Source organism: Lepus europaeus, chromosome 12 (assembly GCF_033115175.1).
Source record: "Lepus europaeus isolate LE1 chromosome 12, mLepTim1.pri, whole genome shotgun sequence".
Lineage (NCBI taxonomy): Eukaryota > Metazoa > Chordata > Mammalia > Lagomorpha > Leporidae > Lepus > Lepus europaeus.
In genome coordinates this window covers 65,649,743-65,657,053 of record NC_084838.1, presented here as the reverse complement: position 1 = coordinate 65,657,053, position 7,311 = coordinate 65,649,743, and the positions used below count along the sequence as shown (strand labels likewise).

Genomic DNA, 7,311 nt, shown 5'->3' with positions numbered 1-7,311 from the left:
TGATGGAGTCAGAACACTGTCACAGTCACTGTGTTACCTAGTCACCTACTGATTCTTTCAGTCAGACATCACACGTCAGGTCTCAGTTTCCTCATCTATTTTTTTTTGACAGGCAGAGTGGACAGTGAGAGAGAGACAGAGAGAAAGGTCTTCCTTTTGCCGTTGGTTCACCCTCCAATGGCCGCCGCGGTAGCGCACTGCGGCCTGCGCACCACGCTGATCCGATGGCAGGAGCCAGGTACTTATCCTGCTCTCCCATGGGGTGCAGGGCCCAACCTCTTGGGCCATCCTCCACTGCACTCCTGGGCCACAGCAGAGAGCTGGCCTGGAAGAGGGGCAACCGGGACAGGATCGGTGCCCCAACCGGGACTAGAACCCGGGGTGCCGGCACCGCAGGCGGAGGATTAGCCTAGTGAGCCGTGGCGCCGGCCAGTTTCCTCATCTATAAACTGACGAGGCCAACTTTGATGATTCACAGGTGCTTTCCAGCACTACAGTCTAAATTTCTATTAAAAAATACATATTTTGCTTACCTGAGACAACAATTCCTAGCTTTGCTCATTTAAAGGAAGCTCTAAGGGTTTTCACTAGGGAGCCAGGAAACAGTTATTTAGCAAGAGAAGTTCAGTCTTCATGTTGCTGCTTTACAGGAGTGTCTAACTTTGTTTGATGTTATTTTACTGATATTGGTGTACGATTTTAAATTAAACAATAAAAGTGGCCTATTTGAGTGGTGTTCCACTAGAGGAGAAATTATTTTATTGCTTATAATCCCTCCTGTATTATTCAATCTTGTAAGCCAAGTATGAATGTTGACATAAATGATGTACTGCACAAGTACAGGTTTCACGGATAGAGCTGTGACTTTTAAAGATCCAGAAAGATAAAAAGTAATTCTGTGCAGTAATTTAAATCTAGGTTATAAACTTGGACTCCACCTGGGGTTTTGTTTAGATTTGATAAATTATCATAGCTCAGTGAACTTTCTCTAGAGCCTTTCATTCTCACTTCATTGACGTTTCAGTAAACAGTATTTAAGAAGTGGATATGAAATTCTCCTTGTTTGGCCTTTAGTGGCAGGCAGATCTACTGGGGCAAAAAAGAAAACTTTTAAACATACAGTATAAGAAAAACAGTATCTGGAGGTTGAAGAATTTTACATACAAATCTATTGAGATAAATTTAAATATTCCATTAGAGATGTCATTATGCCAATTATTTGAGCAATAAGATGCTATACAAACAGAATAATGAACATGGGCACACTAAAATCTAATGAGTGATTACGAGACTGGAAATTGTCTTTGTGGTAAATACCGAACTATTAGACAATTAAAACCTATGTGTGTGCTTGATTTGAAAGTGTCCTCTTAGCAGGTTCCATGGTGCAATGGTTAGCACTCTGGACTTTGAAAGTATCCTTTTCTAAAAATCCCAGGGCCAGTGCTGTGGGAGCTGGTTAAAACCCTGGCCTACAGAGCTGGCATCTCATATGGGTGCCAGTTCAAGTCCTGGCTGCTCCACTTCCAAGCCAGCTCTCTGTTAATGCACCTGGGAAAGCAGTGGAAGATGGCCTAAATCTTTGGGCCCCTGTATCCATGTGGGAGACCCAGATGAAGCTCCTGGCTCCTGGCTTTGGATCAGCTCATTTCTGGGAGTCCCAGCCTTCTGGGGAGTGAGCCAGCATATGGAAGACACCCCCTCCCTGTCTGTGTCTGTCTCTACCTCTCTCTTTAACTCTTTCAATAAAAAAAAATCTTTAAAAAATCTCAATATATATTAATCAAAATATCTAGTTTCATAAGTGATTTTTCTTTTAATAGCTTAGGCTGGTATTCTTTAATGTTTCTCCTTCTCTATGAATTATTTCCCTGCCAGTTCAAAAGAGTAGATATTAAAGACATCATTTATGAATTTGAGAAATAGCTCTAAATCTTTTCTAAAGGCAACCTGGTAAACCAACAGTGAACAGAGGCTGGAAGAAAAATCTCACTGTTTTTCTTCAGTGACAATCATGACACTCATACACTGAAGTGATTCCCATAATCTTCATCATGCTGGCAAAAATAGTGATGCTATTAAGACATATGGTGCTATCCTTTTCTTAATGTATGGAGAAATAAGTTATGAAAATTGAATAACCTGCCCAAATTGGGTACATTATTATGAGCAACAATGAGAGATCATGAATTTTAACTTCTGTATGCTATAGTGTGCTTTTCACTATACCAATCTGTACTTTTTATATGTGCTATTAGATATTTTAAAACGTGTGTTAATGATATTTCATCAAATGGAAGAGTTTTGTTATAATCTTGTCTTAAAAATATCACATATCTAGGAGTTATTTCATTGATTACAAGATAACTCAAAGGGCTTCAAATATCTAAAATTAAGATTTTGCATTTTGCTGTGAAATTGGTTAATTTAAAATGGTACTCTTTGAAGTATCATTTATCATTGAATGAGCAGAGGGTGTGAGCAAACTCTATATACAACAGACACTCAGCAAAACAGCCTGACCCTTTTCACATTACAGGAATTTCTGCTTTCAAGAGTGTTGAATGAATACATTTTTCAAAACATTAACAATGACACTGTTAATATATTCTAGTGTATAGAATTTTTCCAACCAAAAGTAATGCATGATTTGTTTCTTTCATTTGATACTAACTCATAAGTAAAAGTAATAAATTATAGTTTGTAAACACTATTGCCATATAATAACTGTTGACTGATAATAAACTGCAGAGAAATCTGGTCTGTACCAAGCAGAAGTGATATTATAGCAATAAACATTTAGAGGAGAACTGTACATTACTAACAATACTTGGGCTGTCCTTTGAATATTAATTTTTATGTGCACAGCGTTTATTGTTTAGGAAAATTCTCAAAAATACTTTTTGAATGAGACTGTAAAAAGTTCATTTTCCAGTTGTTTTTTCCAGTACTGAGCTTTTAAAAAATACTTTTCATTCAAGCATTATTTTATAAAAAAGAAATAAAACATTAAACATAATCATCTAAAATGAAAGTGTAATCTCTTTGCAGAGTCATAACAGAGAAAGTGATACCAGGCTTGCCCTACTGATATAAACAATGATAAAAACGCACAAGATATATGAAACAAATATTTCAGACACTGGACAACATGCAGTCAAAGACAATTTTCAAAGAATAATATAACAAACTCTGTGTTTCTTTGGCTATCTTTCTGGTAAAAAAATTTCTGACAACAGTGCTGGGAGGTAGAGTCCAAGAACCCACAGGTGCCACTGAACTGAGGTTACAGATATTGGAATTTGGAGCTGCTAAGTTGGCTGTAGTCACTTGGTGGTGGGCTGGTTTGGTGGTGGTACTGGATCAGAGGGAGCTCTGCAGATGGCACCGCTGAAGTCTGCGTGAGAGTTCACCATAGGGCTTTGGGATACATATGAACAAACTGACCTACACTACAGGAAATGCAAGAACAATTTCATGAAGTACAGTGTAAACTATTTCAGGTCAAGGTTTGGATCAATAATTAGAAGAAAAGAAGACTGAAGATAGGAAATATGTGGCTAAATATGGAAGACTATTTTTCTCTAAGTTTCTTTAAATGACTACTTATTAGTTAAAGTAAATATAATGATTCTGTTTTGGGTTTTTATAAGAGATGTAGAATTAAAACACTTGACCACAACACAAGGAATATTAAGTAGACTTATTTCTATTTTGTATTACTGATAGTTGTAGCTGCTCAATATTAGTTCTAAGTGCATTGATAACTTAATACTATATATACACTATAATCCCTGATGTAGACAATAAAAAAACACACAGTTCTATTGCTAAAAAATTTAGGGATTTTTTTATGAACACAACCTAGGCAGATTATAAATAAATGAAATATTGCTACAATGAAAATTTTACAAGAGATTGAAGAAATAGAAGACATAAAAGAAAAAATGGAAACAAATCTTCTATGTTTATGGACTGGAAGGATCAGTATCATCAAAACATCCATACTCCCCAAAGCAATTTAGGGATTCAATGCAATTCCAATCAATATACCAGCAACATTCTTCTCAGATATAGAAAAATCAATACTAAAATTCATATAGAAACACAAGAGACCTTGAATAGATTAAGCAATCTTAAATAACAAAAAGAAAGCCAGAGGCATCACAATACCAAATTTCAAGACATAGTACAAAGCAGTTATAATCAAAACAGAGTGGTGCTGGCACAAAAATAAACATATAGATCTTATGTAATAGAATAGAAACTCCAGAAATTAAAGATTCATGTAGCTACAACCAACTAATGTTTGACAAATGAGCTAAAAATCAATCCATAAAGAAAAGACAGTCTCTTCATCAAATGGTGCTGGTAAAGTTGGATCTCTACATGCACATGTATGAAACAAGACCCCAAAGTTGCACCTTATACAAAAATCAACTCACAATGCATCAAGTATATAAATGTATGACCTGATACCATCTAACCATGAAGGAAAGCACTGGGGAAACTCTTCATGACATTGGCATAGGCAAAGAATTCTTGGAAGACCCCAGAAGCATTGGCAATAAAAGCAAAATTAAACAGATGGGATTACATTGAGTTAAGTAGCTTCTCCACTGCAAAAAAAACACTCAACAAAGTGAAGAAGCTACCAACAGAATCGGAGAAAGTATTTGCAGACTATGAAACTGATAAAGTATTAATAGCCAGTCTATAAAGAGATCAAGTAACTCAGTAACAACAACAAAATAACCCAGTTAAGAAATAGGCAGGGGACATGAGTAGTCATTTTTCAAAGGATGAAATACAATGACCAGCAGACACATGAAAAAATGCTCAGAATCACTAGCCATCAGGAAAATGTAATAAAAACCAAAATGATGTTTCATCGCACCCAAGTTAGAATGGCTGTCCTAAAGAAATCAACAAATAATAAATGCTTGCAAGGATGTGGGGAAAAAAGTATCCTGATCAACTGTTGGTGGGAATGTAAACTAGGATAGACATTATGGAAGACAGTATGGAGATTCCCCATAAACCTGAAAATAGAGTCACCAAATGACCAAATTTCCACTCCTGAGAACTTACTGAAATGAAATGAAATCAGAATATTAAAGACTTATTTTGATCTCCATGTTTATTGCAACTCAATTCACAATAGCTAAGATTTGGAATCAATCCAGTTTTCCATAAACTGATGACTGGATAAATAAAATGTGGTGTAAATATATACTAGGGAATACTACTTAGAATAAAAAGAATGAAATCCAGTCTTTTGCAATGAAATGAATGCAACTAGAAACCATTAAACTTGTTGAATTAAGCAAGTCCCCAAAAGACAAACATCATGTTTTCTGATATGTGATACTAAAGAATGAAATAGACATTTTTGATTTGATTACAGTTTCCAGCCCTTTTATACACCTGTGGAACTGTGTTCTTTCTATATTTACTTGTTGAAAATGAAGGTTAGTGCTAGCCTATGTTTATAGAGTCAATTTAAATTCGTTTTTGCAATATATTAAAGAAAACAAAAAAGGAGTTAGAAAAGGCATTGAGGGAGGGAGAGATGGGGAAGTATGGTTATCATCTTAGACTTGTACCCATGAAATACATGAAGTCTGTTCTGTATATTAACAAAAAATTAAAGGAAAAAAATCACACAATAAGAAACATGAAGAAAAGTTGTTAGAATGCTTGGAAGCAATAGTTTGGAGGGCTCAGTAGGGCATGTTGTTTGATTATAAAAGTTCATCAATGATGTATGATCAACTTAAAAAAGCTACACATACTTAATGTACATAAATTAAGAGTTTGGAGATGAGTATATACTAGTGAAACCATCACCACAATCAGTGCCACTTACATATACATCACCTCAAAAGTTTCCTCCTGCTCTCCTCTTCTTCTTATTCTCATTGTTACGGGAACATTTAAGATACACCTGCTCCAATTTTTTTATAGAACACAATATTGTTAACTACAGATGCAGAATTCTCTAAGTTTAATTCATCTGGGATAAATGTTCATTTGTGCCCTGTGATGAGTACCTTCTTTCATCTTCCCCCTACTCCAAATCCCTGGAAAAAATCATTCTACTTTCCTATGTTCTGTTTCAATATTTTAGGTTTTTCAATGAGATGGTACTATGTAATACCTGCCCTCATATGTCCAGCTTATTTCACTTAGAATGTCATCACGTGGCCAGCACTGCGGCTTATTAGGCTAATCCTCTGCTTGCAGCGCCGGCACTCCAGGTTCTAGTCCTGGTTGCTCCTCTTCCAGTCCAGCTCTGCTGTGGCCCAGGAAAACAGTCAGCACAGTGCGCCTGTGGTAGCGGCCATGTGGGGGGTGTACTAATGGAAGGAAGAACTTTCTCTCTGTCACTCACTCTCTCACTGTCTAACTCTGCCTAATAATAATAAAAAAAAAAGAATGTCATCACGTGCAGGATTTCTTTATTTTATATGACCAATATCCAATTTCATGTACATGTAAACTACTGCTGTGAGTAAAGAATGATACAACTGTATTAATTCAATAATGCTTTCTTACAAAGCTGCAATTTCACCAAGTATGGCTCAGTTATTCAACCACTAGGTCTTTAACCAAGACAAATAAAAACATATGTTCATAAAATGAATTATGCAAGACTGTTTAAAACAGTTTTATTCATAATTTCCCCAAACTATAAGCAATCTAAGTTTCCATTGGCAAGAGGATATTAGATAGCTCATAGTGTGCAAGTAACATTTATTAAACTGATAAGAACAGATACCACACTTGATCTTAGCCAAAAGGCCGGGAAACAATTACAAGAAATATTTACAAAAAGGAATCAAACTAGTGATGTGTAGCATCAAGAATGCATCCTAAAAACATGCTGAAGGATAGATGTGACATGCAAAAATACAGAGTACAAATGTATTTTAAAAATCTCATGGAAAATAGTATTCAAAGATGGGTTCATTCTGATGTAATTTTTGAAAAACTCATGCATGATTTTTTTTCATAATAAGCATTTTCCAGAAAATTTCTGAAAAGCCCTTTTATGTTTCAACTTCTACCACATACTACCACAGGCAAAACTACTCTCTACAGAAGGAAATTAGAACAGAGATGACTTTGAGATTGGGAAAGCAACTGAAGGAAATTTTCTGTCATGATTAAATATACACAGGTTAAAATCTATGTGATATGGTAAAATTCATCAGAGTGCATTCTGAAGATATTGAGACTTCATTGAATGCATTTATTTTGCCTCAATTAAAATAGCAGGAGTGGGACCAACATGGTAGCCAGGTATGA

At 35.7% G+C, this 7,311-nt stretch overlaps 1 pseudogene; it reads right to left on the bottom strand.

The window, feature by feature from the left end:
- Positions 1-6,703: 6,703 nt before the first annotated feature.
- LOC133772120 (U2 spliceosomal RNA) lies at positions 6,704-6,816 on the bottom strand (annotated as a pseudogene).
- Between the last annotated feature and the right edge of the window lie 495 nt (positions 6,817-7,311).